This window comes from Miniopterus natalensis, chromosome 15, assembly GCF_054644295.1.
Source record: "Miniopterus natalensis isolate mMinNat1 chromosome 15, mMinNat1.hap1, whole genome shotgun sequence".
Lineage (NCBI taxonomy): Eukaryota > Metazoa > Chordata > Mammalia > Chiroptera > Miniopteridae > Miniopterus > Miniopterus natalensis.
The window spans coordinates 48,995,120-49,019,461 of NC_142095.1; the positions used below are offsets into that span (position 1 = coordinate 48,995,120).

Below are 24,342 nucleotides of genomic sequence, written 5' to 3' on the forward strand. Positions count from 1 at the left end.
TATGGGAAAGGTGGTCCCGGGGACTCTGCTCGCCTGTGCTGCGGGGAAATGTCCTTTGCGATAAGCTGAAGCCAAAACCACTAGCCTTGTGGAGGTCACTAAGCAGTCGGAAGAGCGAGGCGGGCCATGCGTCTCGTCTCCTGACTCTCCAGGAGAGGAACAGGAACATTGGCCCCGCGAGGCCTGTTTGGGCGCAGCGCCGACGGGCAGGGCAGTTTCACTTGTCTGTGTCGCGCTCGTCATGATTGTGAGAGCGCTTTGGAACATGTGGAAGAAACGCCTTAGATAGAAAAGACAGTGATTATTAGGGAAAGCTCAGCCTTTCAAATGTATCTACATTGGACAAGTTATTTAAACATTGTATGAATCAGAACAGACTCTCAGCAGTCCTCAAACTTTAGCACGCATACAAATCGCCTGGTGATCTTATTAGAACCTTATTAGAATTGGAATTTCTGACTCAGTGGTTCAGGGGCCTGAGAATCTGCATTTCTCTATTTTTTCCATTAAAATACAGCTGACATACAATATTAGATTAGTTACAGGTATACGACATAGCATAACCTGTATAAATGAGATTCTGCATTTTTAATAACTTCCCAATGATACTAATACTGCTAGATCATGTGCCACACTTTGGTGTTTTGCTATGGAAAGAAATTAACCCTAAAATACCAGTTTTTGACATTCATATTATATGTCTTACCCATGTTTTATGTCTCACACATGTTATGTGTCTGGTGCAAGTTCAGTGAGACATCCGGCTCTACGAGTCACTAAGGACCCATATCAATGGAAGATCTACCATATCATAGCCGAAACTTAAGGTACAGAAAATGAGAGGCTGGAAAACTGAGTGCCAGCCACGAAGTACTTTGATCACTTTTAATCACATTTCATCAGCCATAACTAGTCCCATGAGCATACCTAACTTCAAGGGAGTGAACGTGATATTGAATATAAACTGTAATTGAAAATAATAATAAATTATTTTTAAAAGAAGGGGGTGAACAGACCAGTTATTCACTAGTCTTGCAAAAAAATATTTGTCTCAAAGCTTTAGTTACATGCTTTCTATTTACAAGAGAGTTCAGAGTGATATTTCTTTCTCCTCATAGAATAAGCTAATAATTCTTATAAATTGATGAGTTTGGGAGTTGAAAAGATTGTGAAAGTTATTTCCAATCCTCTTATTTATAACAACATAAAAAGAAGGCAATCACTTTTCTTTCCAGAATAGGAACATCAAGTCTAGAATTCAGCTATTTTGGCTTCCACTCTGGTTGTTTCTTTTGGAGGGGTTGGGGGTTTTTTTCCTGGCAGCCCATTTCTAACTCTAAGAAACTGCAAACAATGAAGGGATTATCTGAACAGACCAACTTTTCTATACCCATAGTTAGCACACATAATCTTACAAAGAATTTTGTGCACCATTTAGTTTTAAAACAGTTGAATTAGGGTGGAATTTAGGTTCTGAATACCTAAAATTTCTAGGTCATTCCAATGGCTTATGGGCACAATGGGACCAATTTTTTTTTAATTAGAAGATATCCTACAAAATTTAAGACCTAAGGTTTTACACACACATATAAACATAATGACACTAGACGACACATAATTATATTCCAAATTTGTAAGAAAGCCCATTAATACTAAAAATTACAAGATAAATAATGGATGGTACCAATAGCCAGAACAAACACCAAGTTGTCTTTCAATTATTTGCTCAAACAAAAATGCCCTTAGGAAAGACAGAAAGGGAGAAAGTCACATGATATAATGCTGGCAACAGGGAAGGTTTAGTTATGGAAAACGCTTCTTGTTGCTTTGTCAGATTTTGATTTGTAAGCATTCCTCAGCAATGTTGGACCCAGCCCACTGCTTTCAGCACCTGCTCTGCACTTCCCTCCTCCTCAATACACTGAGCTGCAAAGCAACGGCCACCGGGCAGGCGAGCCTTGGGGCCAGGCAGACCTGGGCTGGAAGCCCAGCGCCCCCCTTGGCCAGCTGTGTGCCTTAGGTAAACCGCTTAATCTCTCAATCATTGACTTTCTCATCTTATCATAAAGAACGTAATAGCTGCTTTTCAGGGCGGGTGTTAAGATTAGAAACGAAATGTGTAAAACATCTAGCAGAAGGCCTAGCTCATTGCATGCCTGCTTTTGTCGGCTATGATTGTTATAATCTCAGGTGATCCCTCCCAGGGCAATACCTTTGGTCTATGGTTTTCATGCTCTCAGGATCCTCCCAAGTGACCTTCTTGCCACACTATTCATCTCCAATGTGTTTTTGTCATGCAGAAACCTGGCTCAGGAATTGCCTATCTCTTTATTTTTAAAGAAAATTCAGAAATATGTTTATGTGAAATCGTCTACCTTTTGGCAACCACCAAATAAAACAAATCTGTGAGCCAAAGAAAACACGTCTTTGGCCCATGGATTACTAGTCTCTGACTTCCCGTTGAGCTAAGTTCAATATTCCTTGAAGTACACTACTCAGAACTGTCTGCTTGCCCATCCCCGGGTACATGTGGGCAGCGGAAAGCCCCAGTCATCACTCCAGGCCCTGAACTCTGGACCTTGAGTCAGGAGGCCTGGCTGCTGAGCAGGACATGCATTTTAAATCCGTGTTCCTGGCGATTCTGTGCGCTCTAATGTTTGACAACAGAGACTAGCTGAAGCGCCGCCCTTTGAAAGTCGCCATGAAGTGGTACCTGGGAGACCCGGGGTGGGGACATGTGGCTTCTGAGGGGAAGCACTACTATGTGACGTGAGGTCTGCATCCACCTGGAGTTCCCATTCTTTACTATTTACCTGTCTTCTCTCTTCCGTCTGAAAAGGAGCATCAGGGCATGTCAGAGACGAGTCCCCAGCAATTTCATTCATTCACCAACGACCGCACAGTTGAGTTTTCTAATCACTTATGGCATTTCTGTCAAATTAGCTGAGCCTGCGTTCAAGCCGGAGCTTCAGGTTCTTTGGCTCAGGGTTCATTTAATGATGTGGGTGTTTGTTTTTGTTGTACTTGCTTTTCTCGCAAACTCTCCTCCCTGGCGAGCGCTGGGCAGCCTGTCAAGGATCTTTAGTGCCTGTTGTAACAACACTGGGATAAGGCCATGTGCTGATTTTTACTTGTAGAATAGAGCTCATCCATCACATTTTAAACAGACTTTTTCATATGATCACTACTTAGTGGCGTTCGAAAAATAAGTTTCTGTTCCAAACCTGAGTTTAATTCCAAAGCGATTGCCTTCGGATATGTCGTGGTGCAAGGGGTTTTGTTTTATTAGTGATTTCTGCCTCCAAACCAAAAATATGCTTTTTGCTTCTTTATCAGGTTTCAGTTAGTATTCGTGCTTTTTTCAATAGTGCATGTTCAATAAATGTTATTTAATAAAAATAATGCTTATAGATTTCAACTCTTCAGTTTTTGTTCTGTGCCAGATTCTAGGTGAAGCCCTTTGTAATGGATCATTTCATGGTGAGGATTCTCCGTTCATTCTCCCAGAAACTTACGAAATATATATCATTGCCCTCTTTTTATAGATGACAAATGGAGGCTAGAGGCCTTATTTATAATTAAACCAGGATTCAAAATTTGCTTCTTTATTTCAAAACCTGTACAAGGCTGTTTTATACAAACTCATCAAGAAAGCTTCAAACAGTTTCTATTTCTGCCTAATGTCTGATAACAATATTAATCAGCTGCTGTAGAACAAATTATGCTTTAGCGGGTGTGACCCAGTAGGCTGGGCATCACACCGTGCACCACAGGGTTGCTGGTTCTACTCTAGGTCGGGACACAGACCCAGGTTGCTGGCTTAGTCCCCAGTAGGGGGCGTGCAGAAGGCAGCTGATCAGTGTTTTCCTCTCACATAGATGTTTCTCTCTCTCTCCCCCTCTTCCTCTCTCTCTAGAAAAATCAATGAAAAAACTTAAACAATCAAAAGAACACAGAACTCCAGGGCTCAAAATAAGCATTTATTGTCCACTCATGGATGGGTGAGTGGCCTGCAGATTGGCTGATCTCAGCTCAGCTTGTCTGAGCTTGGATCTGGCCGTAGGCTGGGTTCAAGCCTGTGCACGTTTCTCATTCTGGGGCTCAGGCTAGAGTATGAAGGCTCCCAGGGCACAGTTTTCTCCTAAGCAGGGTCAGGAGCAGAAGAGAAAGGTGCAATGGTTCTCAGGAACTTGGACTAAGAAGAGACACACTGTCGATTCCACCCATATTCCCTATGGCCAAGACCAATATCAATGTGATGGGAAGTATGGAGATGAGTGTGAATCCTGGGAGAAGGCAGGTTGGAAGCATCACAGTGATGATTAAATGCCCCAGGACAATCTTTTCTTCTCACTGTCAAAGACATGTGCTTGGATTCTAATGAGCACAGCATTAAAAGAACTGTTTTTTTCTACAAAGTATAACAGGATTTTATTTTGTCATTCTTATTAAAGTTACTCTTTTATCATTTCATAGCATTTTCATTCCAGAAAACTTAGTCATAAAATTACAGAGAATTGTATTATTATAAAAAGGCTTGGTTGATTACTGTTAGAGATGATTGTGGCAATATAGGTGAAAATGGCCAACCAAATGTGACAGAGAAAGTAAATCTAAGGTTCATTCATTCTTTGAAGATATTACATTTACTACAAGAGGAAAAGAGGAATTTGTGTGTTGAACAGGCATTTTATTTAAAAGTTTTCTGATGCTTTATTTTGGTAGAGCTGTGACTTGTAATCCTCTTGTTTTAAATAGAATCCTACTTTTGTAATGTGTGCAACTCTGCTTAAAAATTGTCAGTGTTTTTGAATATGAGTCACCAATGTTGTTCGTAATGTAGATTTTTCAGGGAAAAAAGTCAATAAAAATATGTCTACGTTTTTTTCTTCACAAACTATGACCATCCTGGCCTCTACTCAGTGGTGTATTGGTATACCAGCTCTCAAAAAAAAAAAAAAAAAAAAGGCTTTGAAAGGCTTTAACTTGTAGTGTTTGCCAATTTCTATGGTATAAATATTCCCACCATGGCGCTTTCAATTTACCAGTGGCTATCCAGCCAGCTCACAGATTCTGCTATGAGCCAGCTCCTACCTCTCCTAATATAACAATAATATTTGTTCCATTGAGGAGTTTCTTATTCCATTTATTCTAATTATTCTCTTATATCTCTTGAGTTTATTCTCACACAGTATCAAAGCAATGCATCAAGCTTAATTGATTTTTGAAAACGAATATGAAAATATTGAGCTTGAAGCCCTGAAAACAAGCCATTGGTCACTGTGTTTTTGATGTACAAGCAAATTACATATTCTAGATTAGAAGGCAGTATAGAGTTATAAGATATTCCCGCACATCACCTGTTCCATGTTTCTCACGGTATGAGAAATAAACCAATGTCCTCTTTGAACTTGAATAGCCAAGATTTCCAAGGCCAAAAAAGGACATCTCCTTTCTGCCTGCCACTTCCAACTTACTCTGCTGATTACGTTAAGGGATGTGGTCAATACCATATATGTCAATGACTGCTTGCCTCTTCTTGTGAATGGACTGGAACTGGGTGGAGAAAGCTGGTCCCTCCTTTGCCAAATGTTAAGCAAACAATTAAGCAAGGTCAAGTTTACCTTAGAGCAGTCTCCCTGCGCTGCTCCCCTCCACAGCCACTGCCAGCGACCTCAGAACTGAGCGGTGACCTCTTGAGCTCTGTGTTCTCTGCCCACTCCTTTCATATGAATAGCCCCTTGCACAGAAACAGGAGGGTCGATCATTTACCCTTTAGACACGTTAGAGGCTTTGAAGGATTTCTCAGGTTAACTGCGAATTAACTCTTTCCTCTAACTCATCAACTCATTTACTGCTCATTCAGAGTGTGCTATGGGCCCTGTCTCATAAGAAGGGTGCAAAGTGAAATGTACCTTTTAAAAAGTCATAATCTACTGGGAAAGACACAAAGCTGACCTATACCCAAATTTCCATGGTATTAGTAAGAAAGTGATGGGCATATTGAGATCAGTGCTATGGGTCCAGGATCAAAGAAAACAGAGACTTCTTCAGTGGGGGCACTGGGAGTCAGGCAAGCCTTCATGGAAGAGGGAGCATTCATAATGGGTGAGATGTTAGCATATAGAAGTTGGGAAAGAGCGGGGTGGTCTTCCAAAGTAGAAGGAGTCACTGAGTTCAGGGTCCAGAGGTGATGGACCAGAGAGCAACACCAAGAAATTCTGATTATTCACTTTGGCTGGGGCTTAAAAAGGGCAAAGAGGAGGATGAAGTGAAAGTTTACCCTCAATCAAAGGGCTTCAGTCTCATGGTGGCTTGGGAACGAACAGCATTGAGAGGAGAGAGTTGGGTGAGGGCATCTTACTAAAGAAATTGCATTATTAAGTGGTTACCACCCTCTCTAAGGCTGCTCACACTTGGAGACTAGCTGAGTTATGGAAGCACGAAATGTCTCCACCCTTTTAACTAGTTCTGATTACTGGGGGGTGGGGGGCTCAAAGAAATTACAACTGACCCAGGCAAAATTAAGATAAAGGGAGTAAACCCACAAAATAATGCTGCCTCTGGCTTCCAAGTCTTGGTAATAATATGTGAGCAGAATATAAGATCCAAGTCACTGGGGAAGTGAGCATGAGAAGACGCCAGAAAGCCTAATGTCGCCACCTCTGCAGAACAAGCTGCCCTGGTGGCTTTTGTTTGTTTCTTTCATCCGATCCTACAGAGAGCTGAGAGCTTGGCAGAGAATCTTTAATCAGCTCCAAAGGCTGCGAACTGGTTCGTTCCTGGTTTTTTACAGCAAGATGGAGCTAGTTAAATTCAGCTAAAACATTAAGTACCATTCAAATGTTTCTTTTCTTTTCTTAACTATAGGAATCCCATAGAAATAAGATTTTCATGTCTTAATTGTGATATCGGAAGTGTCTTTTATTCTCAGTATGCTTGAGATAGCAAAGTAATTTTCGAGCTGAATGTGATTGTCTCCGACAGTTATGATTCAAATATTTAATCTAAGGGGGAAATTCCCCGAGTGCTTCTCTCATCATTTCTCAGTTCTTTGGCGAATAAAAGCCTCCACTCCATCTGATCTGCCGGTGTTCCCGTTACCGGCACAGTGCTGCAGGCAAGTCTCCTTCACGCGGCCCAGTCTGCACCCTGCGCTCAGTGCCGGGCCTCGCCAGGGCCCAGCCTGGCCTTTGCAGCCTGAGCTGCGGCCGCCTTGTCATCTGTGGGGAATTTAATAACAATAATTCCACTTCAGATAGTGCAGGCTGTAAGGTTTAAGAATAGATCCTCCACACACTCCAAGCATCGCTTTTCCTTTCAGGGGCTTTCTTTATTCTTGGATCAAATTTCCTATAGGTTAGCTGTTTTAACAAGGCGCCGACGGCAGGTGGCCCGTGTTGGAGAGGGTGAGAATCTATAAATCGATTACCCAGGGAGCTGCATGAAAGAAATTTACTTACCAAGACACCGGAGTCATTCTGAGCTTTCTCATTACCCATTAAGAAGGAAATGTCATAACTTAACTCTCTTCTCTAAATTGCTGGCATTTTCATGCATCCCAAATAAATAAATGTTACATTTCAAGCAGTTGTTCTACAAGCGTAGTCTTCAGACCACCTACACATAAGTCTCCCGGTGAGAATTAAAATGCAGACATCTGGGGCAGGCAATCCCCGAGCCTAACAAGACAGAGCTTCTGGGGACAGAGAACCAGTAATTCACACTTACAAACCAACTCATATGATTCTTATGCACAGTAAAGGTTGAGTCCCGCGGCTTCCGTGCTTGGCAGTTTCACTTTTTAATTCTATCCTCACATATGTAGTAGCCTCCCTATATTCACAGGTAAAAATAACGAGGCTCTGAGTACTTAAGTCCATGGTTCTCAAATGGTGTGCTGAGGCACCCCTGGGCACTACAGTAATTGTACAGAGTCCTGCAGGGCATTTTAAGTTTCTAGGAAGGTACAGTGATACTCGACATCTCTTGAACACTAAGCCAGCCGCTAGCTCAAGTAGTTCAATTTCAAACTACAAATCTTTTGTAAATTTTGCTACCTGTTTTTGGTGATGTTTTATCTGTGTACAGCTGGGTTCTTGGCAGTTGCTGGGATGAAAAACTGGGACCGTGAGGAAATCAACGTGAAACAAGAACTTAGAGGGACCGTGTCCAGTCCGATTCTGGTGCCAAAAAGTTGTGCTGAGATATCATTTTGAAATATTTTATAATATTTACATGTTATATATTTATATCACATATTCTATACATTTATATATTTATGTGTCTAAATATGTAAATATGTAAAATATTTGTTATTTTAATACATATAAACTATGACTTATTTTATAACATTTTACCCTTCAGACTACATAGGTTACATTTCAGATGGTTGCTAAGCTATTAGGACGTTCATATCTGCCAGGTTGTTGGAACTAACCATTTGATGAACTCTTTGAGCCCAACACACACCGTGAAGAAAACGGCCAGCGCACGGAGGGGCCACCCGACCTGGCAAAACGCAGGCGCCCCGGCCTCAGGCAGGAGCGCAGCAGCGCCCGCGCCCGTTCAGCAGCGCTGCGTGGGCCGTAGCTTGTCCCAGGCACTCCTGAGCCCAGGCTGTGTGAGCCAGCTTGGATGTGACATGTTTTCCAGGCCTGATCCATTAGCATAAGCGTTGTCCTCTTACCACAAATGGTCAGATTCACCTGGATATCAGGTGACCTTCATTCTAGCCCCGGCTTTGCCCCTCACTGGCTGCGTCCCTTGCGCTGGGCCACTTAACTTCTCTGTGTTTCTAGGTCTTGGTCCAGCCTGCCCTGCCTGAGCCCAGAGGCGTGGAGCAGGCAGCGATAAACACCCACAGAGCCTCTGCCCGCGGGCATCTGCTAAGTATTTCATGTCATTATCTCTATTTAATCTCCAAATAGCCCTCAGCCAGGCCCTTACTTCACAGGGGTGGAGGCCGAGGCATGAGCAGGCAGGTAACACAGGCTGCCCGACAGCGGAAACCGCGCTCCGCCTCACTGGCTATGGGAGTGAGAAATAAATTATTTTACTGCTCTTAAAATACAAAAGTGAATCAAGTGCTCCCTCATATTTAGATCTCAGAAGATTGGTGTCACGTGGAGTCTAATAAAATGTGAGCCTTCATTAACAGGCCCCACCCAGGGCCTGGGAGAGCCCACATTTTGGGCCAGGCGCACTGATGACTCCTTGAGACACTCAATGTCCAGCGGAATCCCCACAGACCTGTCATTAAGGCAGGAGCCACAGGGAACGGACACAGAGGCCAGACAGAAGAAGAAACCTGAATCTAGGGCTGTGTGTTTCCACGTTGACTGTAGCTCTCATCACTGCTCCTTCCTTTATGAAGATCAGAAAGAACATAGAGCGAGAGCTGCTATTTTACACAGGAGAACCTTCCAACTCGAGGAAGACAGACGAGAGATGGGGAGCAGTCGGGGTGCACAGAGTCGGAGAAGAACGGTAGAGTGACATTTAAGCTCGACAAGTAGACCCAGGAGGTCATGTTCCAGCATTTCGTTAAGGCAGAAAGATAGCATCTCTTTCGTGCTTTTGCTCTTGCCTGGAAAACACTCTTATGGCTAGGAAAAAAAATAATAGGCCTCTGTAAAACGTTGCGTGTTTACCAGAGGGTAATTTTGTCATTTTTTAAATGATTCTGGAAAACCAAGAGCATCTGTCCTGATTGGCAGGGAGGTAGGAAAGGGTGTGTCAGAAGACGTACTGAGGACACCTGGTAATGAAATGCTCTCCCTCTTTCTTAGAGACAAAAACGGGAAACATTGGCAAGAGAGAGCAGCTTGTTAACTTACATGCCTGATGCTACAAGCCAACTAAAAATCTGCTAAGAATTTTTCTAGAAGGAGTGGCTGGCTGCTAAGTTGCTGGGGTTTTTTACATAATTTCTCTGGGACCTTACTTGCTATACACAGATCAGATTTGTCTAACTGAGGAGCTAAAATATTTAAAAGTACTAGAGGAATGGGCGGCCCACCAAGTGAAAGTAAGCTTGTGTGTCAGCATTCAGCAGGGCCACCGTCCTGGCACTGTCCTCTGAGCCCCAGAGTCTCCACCTCCACAGCCACAATCTCCAAGGGGCAGTAGTTGGAAGGGGTCTTTAAGTTACGATTTTCGTAAAGACAGCAGAAAAGTTGATTGAGAATGATTTCTAACATTTTGAAACTTTATTGCCTGACCATTGCTGTGCATTGCACTTGATATACATCATCTCATTTAAATACTAAACAGCTTACAGAGCTTTGAAGCCACCAACAACCTTGTGCAAGTTCAAATTTCCTGACCACGGTGTTCTCCAGTCTTTTTTTTTTTTTTAAGTTTCTTTATCTTTATTGTTGAAAATATTACAGAAGCCCCCATTTTATCCCCATTGAACCCCTCCACACCGCATCCACCCCACTCCCAGGCCTTCCCCAGACGAATGTCTGTGTCCATGGGTTATGCTTATAAACATGTTAGTTCTTTGATTAATGTCTCCCCACCCCACCCACCTCGACATCTTCCCTCTGAGATCCTCAGTCTGTTTCATGCTTCTGTGTCTCTAGATCTATTTTGTTCATCAGTTTATTTTGTTTATTACATTCCACATATGAGTGAGATCATATGGTACTTGTCTTTCTCTGCCTGGCTTATTTTGCTTAGTATAATACTCTCTAGTTCCCTCCATACTGTCCCAAAGGATAAAAGATCCTTCTTTTTACAGCTGCATAGTATTCCATGGTGGGAATGTCCCACAGCTTTTTTATCTACTCACATACTGATGGGCACTTGGGCTCTTTCCAGATCTTAGCTATTGTGAATAGTGCTGCTATGAACACAGGGGTGCACATATTCTTTCTGATTAATGTTTCAGGATTCTTAGGATATATTCCCAGAAGTGGTATCACTGGGTCAAAAGGCAGCTCCATTTTTAATCTTTTGAGGAACCTCCACACTGTTTTCCATAGTGGCTGCCCCAGTCTGCACTCCCACCACACCCTCGCCAGCACTTGTTTGTTGATTTGTGGATGGAGCCATTCTGACAGGTGTGAGGTGAGACCTCAGTGTGGTTTTAATCTGCATCTCTGATGATCAGTGAGGCTGAGCATTTTTTATCTGTCTCTTGGCCACCTGTCTGTCCTCTTTGGAGAAGTGTTCATACAGTTCCTTTGCCCATTTTTTAATTGGATTGTTTGTCTTCCTTTTGTTAGTTGTCTGAGTTCCTTATATATTTTGGAAATTAACCCTTTATCTGATGTGTCCTTGGCAAATATGTTCTCCCATACAGTGGGCTCCCTCTTCATTTTGTTGATGGTTCTTTTGCTGTGCAAAAGCTTTTTATTTTGATGTCGTCCCATTTGTTTGTTTTCTCCTCTGTTTCTCTTGCCCTCGGAGATGTATCAGCAAACATATTGCTATGAGAGATGTCTGAGATTTTACTGCCTGTGTTTTCTTCTAGGATTTTATGGTTTCATGACTTACATTTAAGTCTTTTATCCATTTTGAGTTTACTCTTGTGTATGGTGTAAGTTGGTGGTCTAGTTTCATTTTTTTGCATGTATCTGTCCAATTTCCCAACACCATTTATTGAAGAGACTGTCTTTACTCCATTGTATGCTCTTGCCTCCTTTGGCAAATATTAATTGACCAAAATGACTCGCGTCGATTTCTAGGTTCTTGGTTCTGTTCCACTGATCTATATGCTTGTTCTTGTGCCAGTACCAGGCTGTTTTGATTACAGTGGCTTTGTAGTATAACTTGATATCTGGTATTGTGATCCCTCCAACTTTGTTTTTCTTTCTCAAGATTGCTGCAGCTATTCAGGGGTTTTGGATATTAACTCTTTATCAGATGTGTCATTGGCAAATATGTTCTCCCATACAATGGGCTCCCTTTTCTTTTCGTTGATGGCTTCTTTTGCTTTTTATTTTAAATGTGCTACACCAGTTTTCCAATTTCTTTCCCTCCATGAAACACAAAATTTTATATTTTTATTTGAAATAAAGCATTTATGTATTTATTGTTTATATTTACTTTATTGTATATAATATGTTATACTTTATATATTTTATTATAAATAAACTATATATTATATGAATAATATATATTAAAATCTATTATAAAATAATATCTATTATATATCTCAAATACATATTATATAGTGATTTATCTTTACATTATATTATGACATACTATAAATATAAAATTGTACACGTTGTCTATTTGCGTATCGTATATATTTCTATAGCGTGCTGGGGTAAAGTCGTGTAGTTGGTAAAGGCAGCGGGGGGCTGATGACACTGATATCACGACATAAGGTCTGTGTAATGTAACGTCTCAATTTCTGAGTTCAGGCTCAGAAAAAAAATAGAAGAACTGGAAACATTTTAGTTTCTATAGTCATGTACAAAAATGATTAGACTATGGAAAACAGGCAACACATTCTGGCAAAATTCTCCAGATCTCCCGAGAGAACTGGAGCTGCCTTAGCCGAGGAAGATCCGGCCCGTTTCCCCTGTGAGCTCAGGCCCTTGCTCTCCTCTCATGCCGCGGGTACTGAGGGTCCAGTTTTTGAGTCACAGCTGTTATTATACATAATATTCATATAGGATGTTCTTAGTGCTACACTTCTGCAGAAAGTATGATCCTAACTGTTCTATTTTTATAAAAAGTTTGCTTCCCTTTAATATACTCCGCAAGCCCCAGCTGTCGGCTCTAACCTTTAATGGGGTGCCCGCCGCGAGAGGTGCCTCAGCTCCAGCCGCATCCCCTGTCTCTCTTGCTCTCTCACTCTCCACCTACAGAAGCGAGTGCTCTCCAGGCCTCAAGGGCTAAGTTTTTATTCTGTTCTTGTGCAGGAGACGTCACTGCCTGCTCCAGGTCCAGGCTGGGAGGGGTGCCTGTGGTGCAGCACCATGCCACCAAGCAGCATTTCCCTAGGCTTGGTGGCCTTGTTTTGTAATGGATCAGACAGTAAATAGTGTAGGTTTTGCAGGTCATATGGTCTCTGTTGCAACTAACTACACAACTCTGTCATTGCAGTGTGAAAACAGCTATAGACAATGTGTAAATGAAGGACCGTGCTGTGTTCTGATAAAACTTTATTTACAGGAGCAGGTTTCAGGTATTTGGACTGTGGGGCTGGACTTGGCCCATGAGACCACAGCTTGATGATCCTTACACTAAAATCACTAGCTCTGTCACTATAGTGTGTGTGCACAAGTGTGTGTGTGTGTGTGTGTGTGTGAGCCTTGCTTTTTAATCATATCTATATCTTAGCAACAGTTGATCATGACCCACCTTTGGAAGGGTTCTCTTCCGTCCTTTGCAATGCGTTCCCTGGTAACATCTCTGACAGATGTGCTCCTGTTGAGATTTTCCTTCTGCCTCTCTCTCTATTTGGAATGGCTGACTGGAGGACTTTCAGGGGAGGAATGGTGTGGCCTTATGGAGAGGGCACCAAAGTCAGGAGAACTGGGTCCCAGTCCCAGTGCTACCATTTGCTAAATCTATGATGTTCATGCTCAGAGGGTTTACGCACCTTATCTGTAAAACAGACACACCTTACAGGGTCCCAGAAAACTGAAAGTATGAAGAGTAAAAGGTTTTGATTCTGGCCTCTAGTCCTGCAAGCTGTGTCATCTAGAACAAGTTACTTAACCTCTGCACACCTCGGTGTCACTGCCTATGAGAGAGGCTAATATCCTGAAGAATTCAATGAGATAATGCATGTGAAAGGCTCACACAGAGCTTTGTACATAATAAGTGTATAGAAACTAGAATGATTTCTATTTACTCATATCCTTTGCTGATGAAATGCTCATCAATTTTAAGTCAGACTATAGACTTAGACACAGCGCATGCCCACTCTTTTCCTCTTCTACCTCCTGCCAGCACACTGGAGGTTGCCCACCTTGTGTTCTGCTATCAAATGAATTGGACAAGGTGATGGCAGAGCTGGCTCCACCACACATGCGCTCTTGAATTAGAAATTTAGGGGCTGGGACACCGTTTGAAGCTACTTAGCACCTATCTTGCAAATTTTATTACTTGGGTACCTTTGAAAGATTAGAAAAGAAAATTTAGGTTGTAAGACCCAAGTCAGGCCCTTTGTTCTGAACTATTGGTTAAATTAAAGTTTGGCTCCTGAAACACCTTGAATTGTAGAGGATTTTCATCTTGGTATAATTCTGAAATATTTCGACCCAGCTTCTTCATGACCCTCGCTTTCTTGCCGACAACTCAACATGAAATGTGAGCGTGAATTACAGCAGTCCCCAACAGCCTCAGAGACCACATGCCCTCGTGAAAGCAGCACGGTTGGAAAGACTGCAGTGGAAAAGATCAAAGGCTCATATAACACCGAGGGTTGGGGGAAAGCAAGAGGAATGATTTTTAATAGTTGTAAAACACAGTTGACAAAACTTCTAGAAGGCTTTTGCTTCTGAAACAAACTGGATTTCTGATGTTAAAACCTTATTAGAAGTTTGATGCCAATCTGCTTCTTTTCCTTTATAGGGACTGGTTATTTTTTCTTTTTCTGGAAATTTCTCAGTGAGTCTCTACATATTCAGGAGAGTTTGCTATTTTTCCTAGGACATCATAAAAATTAAGGTAGATTCTCCCACAGTCTCTATTATCTAGACTGGACCTTTTCTTTGATTTTAAAAAAATCAGTCTATTGTCTTCAAATTCAAAGTCTTTTGTTCTTCCTTTTTAATTTGTCTCTGCAAAAAAAATATTTTCCAGTTGCTGAAAATGTCCAGGTATCACAGTACTTATGTGCTCATGTTTCTGGACATGGTATTCTCTTACAAAGAGGTTTAGCAGAAATAAATAGCCTACTTGTGCTCTACCACAGAGTCATGTCTCACCCACGCAGACAGGAGGCGTGGGCAGTAGCCATTGCTTGTCCTTCAGCATTTTTTATTTGGATGTGCAGTACTTTTCAAATTTGAGCTGACATTTTAAAATTTCACACAGCTTGAACTATAAAGAGAAAGAAAGGAAATATTTTAGGCTTTAAGGGCCATAGGCCTCAGTCTCAAATACTTATCTCAGCCATAGTGGGGAGAAAGCAGTCATTGACAATATGTACGTAAAGGATATGTTTCAATATCCTTTGATGTGGCTGTGTTTCAATAAAACTTAATTAGTTAAAGTAGATGGGGGTTGGGTTTGGCCCTCAGGTCTTAGTTTGTGGACCCTTCATTTAGATGACCGCCTTCCCTTGGGGCTGAGTGGGGGAGCAAGACTAGGAGATCAGCACTTCTGGGTTCATACTCCCACATCATCATAGTAGCCTTGAGCCAAACAACAACTGTTCTTTTCAGGCACAGCATGAGCCACCAATTTGCCACGGTCCTCAGTGCTTCCTACGAAACTCCCAACCCTGTCACCTTGATTCATTTGCACTATTTCTCTGGCCTCTGTAGGATTTGGAGACTGGTTTAATGAGAGTAAATTGAATCACACATATATACAAAAAAATATTGGTATAAAAATAGCAAGCATTATTTTTAAACTCTGGTGGCCAACCCATGGATGGCCAGACTGCAGTTAGGAAGAATTTATATGTACTCAGTCAGTGACTAAACTTACTGTTTGATAGGACATTACTTTAGAAGCTGTGGATATCACCTTTGATCTAGAAAAACTGAGAGTTTAATATTCTGCACAATTGGGAAAGATGAATGTCAAGTGTGTTGTTATATATGAAGAAAGCTAGATACCATTTTAATTTAAACATTTTAAACCAATATTTGGAATCAAATGATAAGACAGACTGTCTCAAAGTCTGGCCGTGGAGTCTCTGCATCAGAATTGTGGGTGGGTGGGATGCCGATTCCCAGGCCCACCTATTTCCTAAGCCAACCTTCCAGGGTCTGCATTTGTGAAAGGCCCCATGGCATTTCTTTCGTATGGTAGAAGTCGCAGAACTGTTCCTATAAGACAAGAACAAGAATGGCTCTTTCTGTTTACTTATTGGATGTAACTTAAACTCCTTTTTAACAGAAAAGCAGCAGGGTACCTCCTCAAAACAGAGCCAATTACACGCAGGAACATTTATTCCAGACACAATTAAGCTTGATGAAGAGGTTGCTTATCTGTGGCAGAGAGAACTCTGAGCTGGGTCTTCTAATAACTCACCGGTGGCCTCGGACCAGCCACTCAACCCTCCGGCCTCAGTATTCTAACCTCAGGCTGCATGAGGACACTGAGACCCCACACAACTGGAACACTGACTGTAAACGCTACAAAAGAATTCCACGCTGGAGCCTGTCGTATCTGGCTAGTGAGGTGGAAGAAAATGTTTCTCCTTAATAGAGGGCTCACCCCTATGCCGGCAGAGCAGGGCTTCTCCCCCTTGGCTGCATGTCCACGCCATGCAGGATCTTTTAAATCCCGATATCCAGGCCGTGCTCCAGATCAACTAAATCCAATACTCTGGACCTGGGACCCGGCATCTCTATTCTCATCTCAACTCCCCAGGTGGCTGGAAAGTGGCGAAGCTCCTTGGTGACAGGAGTCAGCTGGGATGCTTATCAAAAGGCCCCTCTCCTGAACATTGTTATCCATTGAGCCCATGGTGGCTCCTGGGATCTGTGTCTTTATTAATAAGCAATTGAGGTAACTATTGTGATCAGGTAAATGCGGAAAACGTCACCCAGAGGATGGCCTAGGATACCAAGCAGAGTTCAGCGTGGGCAGTAGACCTGAACTGCTAGGAGGGTCAAGGAATGAGCGTGTGCTAGGGACAGGCTACGCAGCTGCGGGGGAGGCTGGGGACGGCGGGTCTGAAGGAGCCGGGACACTGGGGGAAGCCACTAGCAGGCCCCGCTGAGCTCTGGGAAGGACAGGAGCTTGCACGGGGGATGGGCAGGCAGGTGCCGTCACCACTGCGGAGAATCCCAGGAAGACTGCTGTCCCGGGTCTGCTGCTGAGCCTGGGTCACTGCAGATCAGCAGGGACGGCAGTTGGGAAGGCTCCCTGGGGGTGGAACAGGGGACAGGAGGACAGCCGGGAGCCCACTTTTGTCTTTGGCCACCTCCCCGGAGACAGCCTGGGAATGTCACCCACGCTGCAGGCTCCCGGACTCTCAGCCCACGGGGAGGAGTCTGCAGGACGCAGGCCGGCTGAGCCCAGGGGAGCAGCAGTGAACCGCACAGCAGGAAAGGGCTGCTCTGCCCCCCGGATAGAAAACGATGCCTTTTCTCAGTTCAGCCCCTGAACTGCACCCCGCTCCGCAGGCGGCCTCTGCCCCCTGGCACCGGGCCATCCCCTGGGCTCTGCTCCTCGCTCAGGCTATCACCTGCTCCGTGCCATGCACCGGCACCCCTGGGCCCCTGGGCAAACGGAAGCCTGCAGCCTTCTTTCCTGCGTCCCCTCCGTTCCCTCAGAGTTGGCCGTTTTGCGTAAGCGAAGACGCATGTATCCTACCCACTGTTATAGGTGGCCCTGCCTGCAGGTCTGCTCGGAGCCGCAGCAGGTGCTGTGGCCGGAGTGACATGAGCGCTCTGGTTATGACTCCTGCTTGGTGACCCGAACACTGCTTGCTGCTTTGGTGGCGCCGGGTTTCTGAACCAGGCCTGCGGATAAGTCCGTTGTTCTATAAGCATAACCACCGTTTGCTGCGTTACCGGGCTTCTCATGCAGCGGGGCTGCAGAGAGCAGGGACAGTAACTGCAGGGAAAGGGCCAAGAGGAGAACCACGCCCGGGGCAGAGCGCAGGGAGGGAGCCCGGCAGCAAGCGGGGCAGCGTGGGCATCAGCACCCGGGTGACTCAAGGCGCCGGGCACATAGCGTCTTGCCGTGTGTGATGAACTTCCAGGTGAAACCCACTTACTTTATTCCACGTGTGGGCTGAAAAGGGGACAGTTACCTTATAATCCCAGAATTAATCAGCCCTGGTACGGGATCGAGCCCGTGGCCCAGCAGGTGCCCTGGCAGGGAACTGAACCAGGATCTCCTGGATCATGGGATGCTCAACTGCTGAGCCACGCTGGGCACGTGAGGATACGTTTTTATTGAAGAGAGAGAGACATTGATGTGAAAGAGAAACACCAGTCGGTTGCCCCCCTAGGTGCTCCGACTTGGTGTGCAGGATGCTGCTCCAACCAACTGAGTCACCCAGCCAGGGCAAGCAAAGTGTTTTCAGTCTCTGGGCCTCAGCTTCTTCATTTGATGTGGTCCTTGGACCAGATTAGGTATGACAAATTGGCAGCACGTAGGCTACGTATGCATTAACTGACCCTTAAGTTTTTCCATTGCTTTTTGTGGGGGGCTTTTTGTGTGTTTCTTTTTACTTTAAAAAAAAAACAAACTAAACTCTAGACTTTATTTGGATTTTATCTGTCTTTTTAGTAGTTTCCTTTGTCTATTCCAAGACCTAATCTAGGATACCATTGTGCATTTAGTACAGGGTAATTTTTTAATTAAAATAATTGTCAATATTTAAAATGGAAAATATTTCACATAAAACATCTGAATTTCACACTGCCCTTGAAAACTCAGGTGACAAGCGCTTGTGTGCACAGCTTGCTGAGCCTGAGCTAAGGCACCTCTGCCCTTTAGACAGGGCATGTGCCCTCCAGTTTGCCACGTTCTTCTCTACTGTCAGTTGTGTCCCAGACAAAGGGGCCAAGTGACAATAGCCATTAGCTCACTTGGCACCTCCAATAGTAATACGGTCTAGAGGCTATGAACATTCATTGTACTCACAAATCTATGAAAAGTGAGAAATTAAAATTCCATGCAAGGACAGCATGTTTCCAGGAAAAAAAAAAAAAAAGGGCAAGAACAAGTTTGAGAGAATAGATACATTTAAATAACCAGCCCACTTACTCATGTCCATGAACTTCCTGGCCTCTGTAGGTATTTTGCTTTGAAACCTCTGGGAAAAGAGCTGCTTTTCCAGTTCCTCTCACTGTGGTCATTTGAAGAAATGATGTTTGCAGTCAGGCCAGGGGTTGGGGAAATATAAGGTTTCTGCAGGCTGAATCTGTACTGCTTTTTTTTTAAACCCTTTCTTATTGAATGTAAGAGTTCTGAGCCCCAAGCCCTCCAACAATGTAGTATAATTTTTATGCTCCTTTGGTTCCTTGAGCTTGGGTCTTTGGAAGCCAGAATTCAGGCCACACAGTTTCAAATCCCAGCTTCACCACTTCCAAGGGGAATGATTTTGCTCAATGCACTCAGCTTCCCTTTGTCTCAGTTCCTTTTTCTTTAAATTGGGCTAATAAATAAGAACTAGTCTATACGGTTGCTCTAATAGGTAAGGAGGCCAACTATGTAAAGGACTCAAAACAGTGCCTGTAGTAAGTGTTTAGTACATGATGTCTATTACCATCGTTAGGTCAGCGTCATCCCAGTGTGCTGAATTCCTACTGTAGCCTAAAATTAAAATAAAATAAAACAATAAAATAAAAACAACCCTGAATCTGTACATGGGAAAGAGTATTAAGGGATACTACCGTATGACGCCGATTGAGCATACTTTATGTAGCACTGGGGGAAAATTAGAGCAAGGAAGTAAAAGTTAGAGAGAAACAGATCTTGGTTCAACATAATGAAGATCTTTCTTACATCCAGAGATAGAAAACAATTGAATGGGCCGCTTGTCAGGTGATGAGCTGCCTGTCATTTACGTTATCCAAGCAACAACTGGATAATTGTCCACTGGAGGTGTTGTAGCTTGGCTGTCCATATTGGTAGTCATGAGCTCTGTGTGAGTATTTCACTCTATTATTTAAAATGAAATAAAATTTAAAATTCAGCTCCTCAGTCACACTTGCTGCACTTCAAGTGCTAAGAGCAATAGTCGCGAATGGCCAGTGGCTACGCCTTTGGACAGCACATGAGCAGAGCGTCCACCATCACCGAAAGCCCCGGGACAGCACGTTGGAAAGGGCTGCTCTGCACCGTGTTGCTGAGCCTGGGTCCTTGGGAAAGGTCAGTCCAGGAAGCATGGGGCAGGAATCTGAGGGAACTGAGATCCTGAGCGGTATGTGGCTCACTTACCATGGGCTCCTAGATTTCAGACCTACGCATGGCCCCAAGCCAAGCCTGTTCCTGAGTCTCAGTTTCCCCAGTTGTGTAATTAAAACTTGTCCCAGGGGTCACTATGAGTAAATGAACAAAATTCAGACTCAGCGTCTGGAACAAAACAGGACACACTGATGCTCGAGGCTTATAGTTATAGCATCTGTTTCTTCAATGTCTCCCAGAACTGTACAAAACGCACAAGGATTAAATGACTATTTGCTTAATTAAATGGAGTTAAATCTTCAAAAAGTACAAAATGAAGAAATGTGTGTTGCTGTTTTCAGCAACTAACTTCAGTGGACCTTGTCCGTCTTCATGAAGCAAAGCCAGGGCTCGTTACCTACATATTGGTTATCGCTTTAATTACTGCAGGTGGAGGAGGTCTGTTTGTTCTTAGAAAGATAATTAGGAATCTATATATGGAAGGTGGATAACGCTTGGCTGATACAGAACCTAACAGTATTTTTTTAATTTTATTTTAGAGTTGTTATTTAATTCTTTTAAAAGCTAGGATAAGGTTTATTTACTTCTAGGTAATTTCTACCCCTTCTATTCTGAAGACAGAGCTCCCCACAGTAGTCAGTGTGTCTCTGCTGAGCCAGCCATCTAGAAAACTGCAATCAGCTAAACGATAGTTAAAGATACATTACCGAGCCCAGCCCGCCCGGCTCAGCGGGGGAGCATCCACTTACGAACCAGAAGGTCATGGTTCAATTCCCCGACAGGGCACGGGCCCCGGCTCTGGGCTCGATCCCCAGTCAGGGGCGTGCAGGAGGCAGCCGATCAATGACTCTCTCATCATTGATGTTTCTATTTCTCCCTCTCCCTCTCTCCCTGAAATAAATAAAAACATTAAAAATATATATATGTTGCGGAGACTGAACACCAGGGAAGGAAATGGCTGTTGGCAACTGCATTCTTTCCAAGCATTCTGATTCTTTTTTTTTTTTTTTCAAGCATTCTGATTCTTGTTTGATGTGCAAAAAGCAGCCTGAGGGAAGAAAGACTGGTATTTTTATGTCCCTGCTGGAGATGTAAATGTTTCTCCTGCGTGTGCATTTTCAAATATATTTGCTCAGATTCCCGAAGAATTACGAGGAAGATTCTCCATTTTAATTTAGATTTTACATCTTTGAAATTGGGGAGAGGATTTTCATTTGAAAGATGATAGAATATATCTGATTATGAAGGCTTAAAATATTACACAAGTTGCTTAGACACACTTTACATGTTGGCTTGTGTGCATCATTGTAGTTTTTAAAGAAGCATTATGTATTTGTTAAATAGACTGTCTTATGAGCAGATAGTTTTGGTGATATTTCCAGGGAACCATCAGTCAGCAAAGCTGTTTACTCTTACCCTGGTCAATCTGAAAGTCCATCATATCTGCATCTGATCCTACTGCAAGGGTTATAATTAACAAGTGTGTGTATTTTCGGACAGTTTCTATACTTACATCAACTCTATATACAGAATTTTGAGCTGTTCTTACCAAAAAATTGAATTGTTTTAGGTCTATATCTTAATTTTTCTTAATTTTAAATCTTAGGTATCTTTCTATAGATTTTTATGAGTTAATAATGACATTCAAATTTATAATGCCAAAAACAGCCAGTAATTATTGAGAATATACCATATCTCAGATTCCGTGTTAAGATATTTACATCAGTTACATCACTAACATTTCAATAAATCTGAGTTATTACCTCAGTTTTATCATTAACTCCATTTTACAGACAAGGAAACTAAAACTTAGAGAGGTCAAGTAATTTGCTCAAGGATGCACAGCTGGTAACTGATGGATCCTTTTAAATGCTACAGAATACAGCCCATTTAGAAAATGAACATTATTTCATCATATGGATAGGTCACTACTCCCCCACAGCTTGGACTGGCCCAGTTTCTGCCCTGATCGCCCTTGTTCCCCACCCCCAACTCTGTCCAGTCTGTCCCCATCCCTGCAGCCACCACACCCCTCAGTGCAGTTCCTGCTGGTGGACGAACGCTGTTCCTTCTTTAAAATAAATGTTATACATTCAGAATTACAGTTTCTTTGGCACGTTAGTGATATTGTTATGGTTCTTAGATACAGTTGTGAAAAGCTCACAACAGTTTTATGGGGAAGACAATAACCCTTCTGTAACTGTTCATTTAAGGTGTTGGCACCCGAGTGGTCGGCATTGGTTTTCCACCTCCAGACCTCCATTCACCTTTAATCCTACCTTTAGCAGGATTTGCTTTAACATATGGAATTAGTCAGGAGCCTGTCAAAGTATGGCTAATCCACCACTAAAATATAACTGGGTCTCACCACTTTAACAAAAAAGTATTTTTCTTTCCTGGATGTAATTGACAACATAAACTTTATGGCTAATGTACCATTGCCTACTCTTGGGCCAGATACATATCAATTATGAGACCCTTGTCCGCGGTGCATCTCCTTTTTTATTTTTCACACATGGTGCAAGTATGTGATGTTCTTGTATGTTCTAAGGCAAAAGGCAAAGATTCCTAAAATTATATTCATCAGAAATTGCAGAAGAGTTGGCAGTAACTCTTGGGTTAGCCACTGTAGCAGGCAGAATAATGGCTCCCCAAAGGTCCACTTCCTAACCCCCAGGACCTGCGAATACGTGACCTTACCTGGCAAAGGGAAGCTAAGGTTACAGATAAGATTAAGGTTGCTAATCGGCTGACTTTATTTTAATTATTTAATTACAGTTGATAATATTATATTAGTTTCAGGCATACAGCATAGTGATTAGACATTTATATAATCAACAAAGTGATCCTCTGATAAGCCTACTACCCACCTGGCACCATACAGAGTTATTACACTGTTGACTATAGTCCTTATGCAGCACTTTACATCCCCATGACTTTAAAATGGGGAGATTGTCCTGGATTATCTGGGTGCTCCCAGTATAATCACAAGGGTCCTTAAAAATGGAAAAGGGGTGCAGAAGAGAAGATTGGAGTGATATGTTGTGAGAACTCATATGCCCCCGCTGGTTTTGAAGACAGAGGAAGGGGCCGTGAATCCAGGAGCGCAGGCTGCCTCTAGAAGCTGGAAAGGGCCAGGGAGCGATTCTCCCCTAGAGGCCGCAGGAGGGAAACAGCTGCCCTCACCTTGATTTTAGCCCAGCGAGGCCCGTGTTGGCCTTTTAGCCCAGCGAGGCCCGTGTTGGCCTTTTAGCCCAGCGAGGCCCGTGTTGGCCTTTTAGCCCAGCGAGGCCCGTGTTGGCCTTTTAGCCCAGCGAGGCCCGTGTTGGCCTTTTAGCCCAGCGAGGCCCGTGTTGGCCTTCTGTGCCACAGCACTGTAAGAGAATAAACGTGTGCTGCTGTAAACCTCCAAGTTTGCAGTAATTGTTCCAACAGCAATAGGAAAGAAATACAGCCACTAAATATTTCTTCATCAACCTCCAAATCAGGGCTGGTGCTAAGCTTTATTTCAATGTCACAGCAGAGGACTTGTTTTCATCAAAGGACCACTTTCTATTTTCATAATGAGCCATTTTGTAGACTCCCTTAGTGGGGACCTTGAGATGAGACGTATTAACAAAACTTGGATAAACTGAACAAGAAAATTCCATTCTTTGCTCCCGTGGCGTATAAAAGAGGGCTCATGGGTTCAGCATTCTCGTTGGTAGTTATGTATGTTTTTTAGACCCCACGTCATATTCAATCTGTGTCACTCTGTCATTCTTAGTGATAACTGCAGAATTGTTGTGGATTTTATCCCTTGAACAATAAGAGTAAATAACCAACTTCAAAGGCTCCTCAGTTCCATGCCTCCTGATGCTAAGTGTCTTGGTGATTTGGCAGAGAATGTTTACTCAATAGATCCCGACAGAAGCCGGCAACAGCAGAGGAGAATCCTTTGCTTGTACCACTAATAGAGGCCTTGTTGAGCAGCCACTTGAACAAACAGAACACCTTTATGGCTCGAAATTTAGAGCTTAGTAAAGCACAGGCGCTTATCCTCCGCTGTGAGGCTGCTGGCCTGGCCGCCGCCGGGGGATGGCACGACCCGCATCCCGGCGTCCGTCCCTCTGCTATTGGCATGACCACATCAGGCTTTCCTCCCGGACAGGGCGCCAGCTGCGCTCGCTGCCGGACGCCTGTTCACACAGAGGGGCTGTGGGTAGAAACAAAAGGGCAAAGTTCAGTGGGAATTAGTGACTCAGTGGGTGTGTAATTTCGTATAAATTTTTAAAATCACAAGTGTTCCTTCAAGAGGTTGAAAATTTCACAGATTGGTAGCACTCCCGTGGC

The 24,342-nt window shown here is 43.3% G+C and overlaps 1 protein-coding gene across 2 annotated transcripts in view; it reads left to right on the forward strand.

Annotated features, from left to right (window-relative positions):
* The window catches only part of TAFA1 (TAFA chemokine like family member 1), a 468,377-nt gene that overhangs the window by 308,757 nt on the left and 135,278 nt on the right, over positions 1 to 24,342 (forward strand). The window lies entirely within an intron of this gene.